Source organism: Hemiscyllium ocellatum, unplaced genomic scaffold (assembly GCF_020745735.1).
Source record: "Hemiscyllium ocellatum isolate sHemOce1 unplaced genomic scaffold, sHemOce1.pat.X.cur. scaffold_103_pat_ctg1, whole genome shotgun sequence".
Taxonomy (NCBI): Eukaryota; Metazoa; Chordata; class Chondrichthyes; order Orectolobiformes; family Hemiscylliidae; genus Hemiscyllium; species Hemiscyllium ocellatum.
The window spans coordinates 2,400,282-2,410,403 of NW_026867652.1; positions in this window are offsets into that span (position 1 = coordinate 2,400,282).

Genomic DNA, 10,122 nt, shown 5'->3' on the forward strand with positions numbered 1-10,122 from the left:
TATCCAAACATGGTTCCCCGCTGCATGGGATGAACACCTGCCATGTTCCAATCTTCAAAGGTTGCTAGCCCAGTATCTCGCCCCTTCATTTGCAAATGACACAAAGATTGGTTGAGTAGCCAGAAAACATAGGGGACTGTCAAAAATGAAGGGGAATATAGATAGACAGAAGAGTTGAGCGCAGAAGTGGCAAATGGAGTTCCATCCAAGCAAATGAGAGGTGATGTTTTTGGGAAGCCTAATTCTCAAGTCAAGTATACAGTAAATGGAAGAGCCTTGGGTAAACTTGATGAGAAGAAAGATCTGGGAGTTCAGGTCCTTTGTACCGTGAAGGTGACTGCACAGGTGGATAGAGTGGTCAAAAGGCATATGGCATGATTGTCTTCACCGGATAGAGCATTGAGTGTAAGAGCTGGCAAATCCTGCTAAATTTGTACAAATGTTTGGTTCGTCCGCGTTCAGAATACTCTGTTCAGTTCTGGTCGACAAATTACCAAAATTATGTGTACGTTTAGGAGAGAATGCAGAGAAAGTTTACACAGATGTTGCTTGGTATGGAAGATGCAAGCTCGGAAGAGAGGCTGAGTAGTTTACTTCTGCTTTCATTAGAAAGAACAAGATTGAGGGGCCCTGATTGAGGTCTACAACATCATGAAGGGTACAGACTGGATGGATTGAGATAAGCTTTTTCCCAAGATGAGGCATTCACTAATGAGAGGTCACGCGTTCAATGAGAGAGGTGAAACGTTTAAGGGAGATAGACATAGAAGGTATTTTACACAGAGGGTGGTAGGTGCTGGAATGCGTTGCCAGCAGAGGTAGTAGAGGCAGGCATGGTAGATTCATTTCTGGTGCGCCTGGAGAGATGCATGAGTAAGTGAGGAGCAGAGGGATGCGGATGCTTAGAAATTGGACGACATGTTTAGATAGTTGATTTCGACCGGCTCAGGCTTGGCCGTCCAAAAGGCCTGTTCCTGGGTTGCACATTTTCTGTATTCTTTGTTCTTCTTTGTTCACTACACTACCAACTGTGGGATACAGGTGAAGTAGTGTTACTTCTGCAAACATAATTACTTATGCAAAGTAAATGAACTCACACCAGTGTATAATTGTTTCAACCAAAAGCTGAGTCAACAAGAATGAAACCTATGTGAGGGAAATATATAATTGTTTTCATATTAGCTAAAATGTGCATACAAGAATGAAAGGTGCCTGCAAGCAATGGTAGATGGTACAGACACATAGATAAGGTGTTGTGAGGATGTAGGTTAAGCCAGATATGCTTGTACAAGCAGGAGTTATAAGCATTTTTTCCCATTTCTGCAAAAACAGAAAACAAACCCCAAGTAAAAGGTCGTAAGGTTCAATATGGTTGGGGAAAGGGAGGAAATGTCACAAGTGGGGGAAATAGATGGCAATGAAGGAGGATATACCTAACAGTTGACAACAGCCAGGATGTGGTGAAAAGGCCACGTAAAACCTATACTTTGTTATGCAAAAGGCCGGATAAGGCAAGAGCAAAACAATAGTAATGGGCACCGGGTTTGGAGTCGTGAATCCTATGTACTTGCTAAACTCTGCATGTCTATTTCAGGCACCACGCTTGCAAGCGTATAAAAAACATACTGAGTGCTTCAGATTTTGCCTCGCACTGAAATTATTGAAGTGAGTGGGCTTAGTTTCTCACAATTGGAGGATCGTCCGGGATATTCTTCTATCGCCAGGGGTTGTGGCTGGCCCTGGACACTGGGAAGATGTATCCCAGTCGCAAATGAGGAGCGGTTTCTTGTCCTAGTTTTGTCCGCTCCCTTGGGCGTCTGGTAGAATCCCACAAGAGGGACATCTGAATCAGACAGTGAAAGGAAGTCGATAAAAAACATGAGAAAAGGGGCCAGGCAACTCTGTGCACAGACCAACGTAAGAAAACTGACTTTTAAGTATTAACTTGGTGGCCGGCAAAAGGGGTATATAATTGCTGAGGGACTGATGAGGGCCTTGAGAAATAGGGGGTAGGCAGAGTAAGTCGAACTGTCACGGATTAAAGAAAGAAAAGCATCCTCGTTGGGGAGGATGTTGAGGGAATGGACAAGTAAAACTTGAACAAGGGAAAGAACCAATCCTTTATCCAGCTGTCTTCTGGCCAAAGTATGATTCGGATGAGGATTGGGTATGTCAGTATTCAAATTTGTATGTCAATAAAAAAACAAACCTTTAGTCAAGAAGAGTCGGACTATGTGTCCTGTTGGAAAGGCTGTTTGGGCTTGATGGGAGGAAAGACAAAGGATTCCCCCTCTGCCCCACCCAGTCCCTGGGGTCCTTTTGCTGCTTGCACCTCCCCCACCCGCCAGCCGCCTCATAAAATCAGATTAGGTGAAAATGGGGGGGGGGGGGAGAGAGACAGAAAGACAGGGACAGGGAACGTATGAGCCACAAGAGGAGAACAAAGGGGCGGTGGACAGGGGTGTTGTTGTTCCCGAGCCTCAATTCGCAATAAAAGGAAGGGAAGATAAAGTAGATGTAGAGGAGGCCTCTGGTGTATTTACACTAACGCCTAAGCGGGAAAAAACCAAAAACAAAAAAAGGGGCAGAATATGAAGACTTATCCCCTTCTGCAGGTACCAATAGGGGACAAAGAGATTGGGTTGGTGAGTGCCCCCCTCACCGGTGGGGAGGTCAGAACATTTAAAAAGGAAATGAAGGTTCTGGATGAGGATCCAGTACGGTAGTGTGAACAAATTAATCAATTCTTGGGGCCCAGTCTGTATACATAGACTGAGTTAATGTCCATTTTGAATATACTATTTACTGGGGAAGAAAGAGGACTTATACCAGGAGCAGCCATTAAAATATGGGACAGGAAACTTCCCAGTGGGGATGGGGATACTGGACAGGGAGAGACAGAGTTTCCCCTCAGAGATACCCAGTGGGAAAATCAAAACCTGGAGCATAGAGAAGAAATGAGGGAATTGAAATACCTGATTCTCAAAGAAATAAGAGAGGCAGTTCCGAAGTCGCAGAATTTGACTAAAGCCTTTGAAGTTAGAGAGGAGAAAGATGAGACTCCCTCAGCTTTCTTGCAAAGATTAAGAGACTCAATGTGGAAATACTCTGGAATGAACCCTGAGGACCCAGTGGCACAGGGTCTTTTGAAAGTACATTTTGTGACAAAGGCATGGCCAGACACAGAGAAAGATACTGAAGATAGAAGGGAGGAGCGAAACACCTTTAGATGAATTGGTAAGAGAGGCACAGAAAGTGTTTGCAAAGAGAGAGGATGAGAGAAAAAACAGAAGTCAAAAATGATGGAAGCTACGATTGATGAGGTAGTTAAGAAAAGAATGGAACCAATAGTGAGCAACGGAGCGATGGGTGGCAGTATATAGGACAGAGGAAGAGGGAGGGCGAGAGGAAAAGGGGAGCATTTGATAGAGGGTTCGGGCGACAGGCGCAGAGATGGAAGTCTCCACAGGCAGGATGCTATTATTGCAGAAAAATCGGGTATTTTAAGTGGGAGTGTCCTGACCTACAAAGGGAAGAAAGGCAATTCCGCTTATGAATTTTGATGAAGAATAGGGGTGTCAGGGTTCCTGCCCCCGGGAGCCACCAGGAACCCTTGATAAACTTGAAGGTGGGACCCTGTGGGGAAGAGGAAGTCTTCCTAGTAGATACAGGGGTAGCATGGTCATCGCTGAATTTTAAACCAAAGAAAGTAGGAATGTCAACATGGTCAATTACTATTGCCGGCGTGAAAGGGGAAGGATTTACTGTTCCAGTATTTGAAACTATGATGATAGAAGACCCTAAGGATACAGTGATAGGGGAACTGTTGTATATCCCTGATATTGGAAGTAACTTACTTGGGAGAGATTCAATTATCCTCTTAGGACTGGAGATTTGAAATCAGGAAAAAGAATTAGTTGTACAAATGGCAATGTTGACAGAAGATGTGGAGAGAGAGATAGACCCTATTATATGGGCTAGAGAAGGGAATCGTTGAAAAATACAGATCCGTCCCCTAGAAATAACTTTAGAAACGAAAGGGGACATTGTTTATGAGCGACAATATCCCATTTCCATAGAAGGCAAACGAAGGCTGCAGCCAGAAATTGAGGGGCTAGAGATGGACTGTTGGAGCCATGTATGTCTCCTTATAATATCCTGATTCTTCCAGTGCGAAAGTCCAATGGAACCTATCGATTGGTGCAGGATTTGAGAACATTGAATCCAATAGAACAGGTCAGGCACCTATACGTTATTAAGTAAGATCCCTAATGACCACAAATGGTTTAGTGTGATAGATTTAAATGATGCCTTTTGGGCTTGTCCCTTCGCAGAGGAAAGTAGTTTTTTTTCCTTTGAATGGGAAGATTCCATGACAGGACGAAAACAGCAATACCGGTGGACCGTGCTCCCCAAGGGGTTTATACAATCCCCGAATTTATTTGGACAGATGTTAGAACAAATATTGGAGAAATTTAGCAGCCCCAAGGGAACTACCCTGTTGCACTATGTAGAACGACCTCTTGGTAACAGGAAAGAGAAGAGAATGCATACTAGAAGCCGCTAAAAGAAATAATAAATTTCCTGGGTCAGAAGGGACTGCGAGTATCTGAAAACAAACTACAATATGTGGAGTGGGAAGTGAAATACTTGGGACATCTAGTTAGTGAGGGAAAGCGAAAGATAAGCCCAGAACGGTTAGAGGGAATAATGGGGATTCTGCTGTCCAGGACTAAACGGGAATTACGTATTTTTTTGTGTTTAACGGGATATTGCAGATTGTGGATTGATTTTTATGCTCAAAAGACGAATAAATTATATCTCAAACTATTAAAGGAGGAACCAAAGTGTCTAAGTTGGGACGAAGAGGAAAAAGAACTATTTAAGAATTCTAAAGAGATCTGATCAATGCAGCATGTTAGCCTTGCCTTCTCTAGATAAACCTTTCCAGCTCTTTGCTACTGTAGATAGGGGAGCGGCTTTGGGAGTATTAACCCAGACGTGGAGAGGAATGAAACAGCCAGTAGCATATCTTGCGAAGCTATTGGATCCAATGGCTCACATTCCGGGGTGGCCTGAATGTGTGCAGGTCGTGGTGGCCATTGCACTGTTGATGGAGGAAAGTAGGAAGCTTGCATTTAGGGGAACCCTAATAGTAAGCACCCCACACCAAGTGAGATTGATCCTAAACCAAAAAGCTGGGCGATGGTTGACAGTCTCGCGGGTTCTGAAATATGAGGCAATATTAATAGACGAGGATGATCTCGTGTTGGTCACGGACAATTGTTTAAATCCATCTGCCTTTCTTTCGAAAGGGGAAGGAGAATCTCCTCAGAATCCAGAGCACAACTGTGTCGACATTAGAAAATCCCAAACTAAGGTCTGCATGGACCTGAGAGATGTTCCGCTTCATGCAGGAGCCTGACTTTTTATAGATGGATCATCCCGGGTGACTGATGGGAAAAGACATAATAAGTATGCAGTTGTAGACAGGACGACAAGTAGTGTGTTAGAGGCAGGAAGGTTGCCGAATGGATAGTCAGCTCAGACTTGCGAACTCTATGCATTCGAAAGAGCCATTAGGGCGTTCGAAAATAAAGAGGGAGCAGCACACAGTAACTCTAAATATGCATTTGGTGTTGTGCACACTTTTGGAAAGATATTGCACGAAAGAGGACTGATAAATAGCCGGAGGAAGGAATTAGCACATGAGGAGTTGATTAAACGGGTCTTGGAATCCCAATTACACCCCCGAGACATAGCGGTAGTGCATGTAAATGGTCATCAGAAAGGAAATGAACCAGAAGTTAGGGGGAACAGATTAGCCGATGAAGTGGCTCAGGAAGCAGGCCTGGACCCACCAGGAGTGCTGATTCATTCCCTAATACCCATTGTCCCTGAGCCCCACAAGCTCCTATATTTACTGAAAGAGAAGAAAAAGAATTGAAAGATTTTGGGGCTGCAAAAAACAGCAGACGGGCAATGGATGTTACCTGATGGAAGGGAAATGTTAAACAAAATGATGATGCGAGAAATTATGGCTGTCCTACATCAATTCAGGCATTGGGGAGTACAAGCAACGAATTTTTCGTTCTTAGGGAATATGGATATAAAGGATATACAATTGCTAAATAAATATGTGAGGCATGTATAATATGCACAAAGGTAAATAAGAAAGTCTTGAGAAAACAGACCCTGGGAGGGAGAGACCTAGGATTTAGACCCTTTCAGAGTATACAAGAAGATTATACTGGACTATCCAGAGTAGGAAGTCTAAAATATATGCTGGTCAGAGTAAATCATCTATCTGGTTGGATTGAGGCATAAACCCTAGCTATCGCCACTGCAAGTGTGGTGTCTAAAACAATATTACTGCAGTTAATTCCCCGATATGGGAGAGTGAACCGTATAGATTCCTACCAAGGAACTCATTTTACCTCTAAAGTGTTACAGGAGATAATGTAAGTATTGGGAATTTCCTGGGAGTTCCATGCTCCATGGCGCCCACCATCATCAGGAAAGTTTGAGAGAATGAACCACTCAAACGACAGCTCTCTAAATTGATAATAGGAACCAGACTCCCTTGGACAAAATGTTTACCTATAGCTCTCTTGCGAGTACGAACAACCCCAAGGAAAGATTTGGGACTATCTCCTATGAAATCATATTTGGATTACTTTATCTGGGAATGAACAGAGAATTAACAATTCCCGAAACTAAAGACTTGTTCTAAAGAAATGTATACTGGGCTTGTCCGCATCTTCGTCTCTCCTCAGAAAACAGGGTTTATTGGCACAGACTCCGCCCCTTGAATTCACCGTTCATCCCATCCGGGCAGGAGATTGGGTCGGAGTAAAATCTTGGACAGAGACTAAATTTCAGCCGGACTGGGAAGGGCAGTATCAGGATCCTTTGGTTACCGAAACGACAATAAGGATGGCGGAGAAAGGCTGGAATCACTCCACTCGGATCAAAGGGCCAATGTAATCTCCAGTTGAGGAAGAAGTCTGGACAGCCGAGTCAACGCAAGACCCGCTGAAACTCAGACTGAAGAGACTTTGAGTAACTGGTTATACAGTGACGATGCGAGCGCGGGATTATTTCTGTAGGATTGTGTGTTAAGATTTTTTGTGCTTCAGCACAATTTTTACAATGCTGAGGATGCTTAGAGTTATGATGCTCGCTCTCTTAGCATTGGGATTTTGTCAAATATAATTTTCATATGTGTTATTAACGATCCCTGAGACTGATAATCGGCAAGGAATAGAGCTGATGCATGTAGCTTAGTAAATTGAGGGGATGTTGATAATCAGAGACAGTACCGCAGCTCTGAGATACATCTTAAGTCATTTCGGGATGGTACTTGGTATAGTGCTCATGTCACAATACACCGTGCCGCCTTCCAATCACCTCTCGATTGTGCCAATAAAGAGTGTAACCCAATATACCTAATGATAAAGAAAACCACATGGCACAAAGCAATTCTCGGGGTGGCGGAGGGGGCGGGGGAGGCACCTATGAGATACAATTAGATGAAACATTTGGGATAGAAATGTAAGCAAACGGGAAGGATTTCTCGGGCTGTTGTTTTCAAATTAGCGTGGGAGAGGGAAAATGGGCAGAACTATTGGATAATAAGGTACAACTTTTCACACCTCCCGATGTTCCTAAAGTAGTAAAAATTACAGAGATAAAGGACATGAAACAGACCATCGAAATAGAAACTGAATATGAGGATGCAAATGCCTGGTTTGAATGGGTAAAGTGTACTGTAAAAGTTCTGAACAAGAGCAATTGCTATGCATGTGCCTCCGGTAGACCAGTGGCCCAGGTGGTTCCCTTTCACTTGGGTGGAAGCGAGACAGGAAGGGCATGCAATGTATGATCGCCCTGTAACAGGATAATACTGCATGGAATGATAGTAATTGTACCTTCCTATCTCTGATGTTCGCACCCTTGGAGAAGAATGGTTCAAAAGCACCCTCCCGCCCCCCACACCCTATGTTTTCAGCCGCAGTCAGAAATCACACTACGTGTGTGCATAGACAAGGTACAAATAGGTCTATAGATTTGGGGGAGTTGAAAGTATGTACAGAGATTAAGAATGTCATCCAAACAGACAGGGGAGGAAACTAATCAGCACCAAAGCCTCCCTGAGGGGATCTGTGGTGGTAAAGTGAAGGCAAAATATTGAGACCCACCCTACCACTAGGTTAGAAAGGGATATGTGCAATTGTACAATTGGCAATTCCATTTACCCTGGCATTTGAGAAGGAAAAGATAGTGGGGGAAAAAGGAAGGAGTAAGAGATAATTGTTAGTCACTTCTTTCGATGACAGTTTTTATCTCGATTCTATAGGAGATTCTCGGAGGGTACCTGATGAGTTCAAGGGTCGTAATCAGATTGCAACAGGCTATTAGTCAGCTCTCTTTTGGTGGGTAACAATTAATAAAAATGTAGATTGTATAAATTACATTTTCTATAATCAACAGTGATTTATAAATTATGCAAGAGATGGGGTTAAAGGAATATCAGAACAGCTTGATGCGACAAGCAGGATGGCATGGAAAGCAGAATGGCCTTGATATGATTTTAGAGGAAAAGGTCTGTGTGTGTGTGATGTTAGGATGAAGCTGTTGCAAATTTATTCCTAATAACACTGCATCTGATTGTTCAATTACTCGGGTGTTAGGGGGATTGACTACCTCAGTGGAGGAACTGGCTGATAGTTCAGGATGAGACACATCTCTCATAGGATGGCTTTAATCATGGTTTGGAAAATGGAAGGGGATGGTGGTTTCCATCCTTACTTCCCTGATAGTAGTAGCCGGGGTATTGTTGGCCATTGCTGTTGTATCACGCCCTATATACGAGGACTCACCCAAAGACTGATTGAGACAGCCTTAATAAAACAGATGCCCCGAAAAGGCAATCAGGCAGAGGAACCTTGTCGATTAAATAATGAGGGGATGAGTGACACCAAGATGGATGAAATCTCTGGAATGATGTTTGTGAATTTTGGGGACAATGCTTAAAAGATAAATGCAGAAGGTAACAAATGGTCATTAAAGAAAAAGGGGGAAATTGTTGAATATAGGTAAAGTAGTGTTACTTCTGCCCTAATAATTAATTATTCAAGGTAAATGATCTCACACCAGTGTATAACTGTTTCAACAAGAAGCTGAGTCAACAAGAATGAAAATTATGTGAAGGAAATATAAAATTGTTTTTGTATTAGCTAAAATGTGCATGCAAGAATGAAACGTGCCTGAAAACAATGGTAGATGGTACAGACAATGAGATAAGGTGCTGTGAGAATGTAGGTTAAGCCAGATATGCTTGTACAAGCAGTAGCTATAAGCATCTGTTTCCCACTTTTGCAAAAACACAAAAACAAACCCCAATTAAAAGGTCATAATGATCAATATGGTTGGGGAAAGCGAGGAAATGTGACAAATGGGGGATTTAGATAGAGGTGATGGAGGATATACCGAACAATCGGCCACAGCAGGATGTGGTGAAATGGCCAAGTAAAACTTGTAAATTGTTATGCACATGCCGGATTAGGCAAGAGAGAAACAATAATAATGGGCTCCAGGTTTGGAGTAGTGAATCCTATATAAGATATGTATTTGCTAAACTCTGTGTGCCTTATTCCAGGCACCACGCTTGCAAGCGTCTAATAAACATCGTGATTGCTTCAGATCTTGTCTTGGACTGAAATTATTGAGGTGAGTGAGCTTTGTTTCTCACACTCTTTAATTTAAATTTACTGTGCTTTCTTTTCACTCAACTTCTCATCTTAATTGCTCCTCGTTTTCTTCTTAACTTTGAGACAAATCTCAAAAGTCCAGGCACAATAAAAGCGATATGAATTATAAATTAGCATCTGGACAAGAGAACCAATGAACAGCTACATAGACGTCTTGAACATCCGAGATATTTGAATGAAAAAGTAATGCCTTCCAAAAAAATCTCTGCACATCTGTATCCTTTTTCAATTCAACAATCCTGCAAATAGCTTACAATTGTCAGTTGATCTGTCTTAATGAGTATCTAATCAATGTCATTGTAAACCACTGAAAAAATTAAAACTTTTATTTATTAATATGCAAAGATTC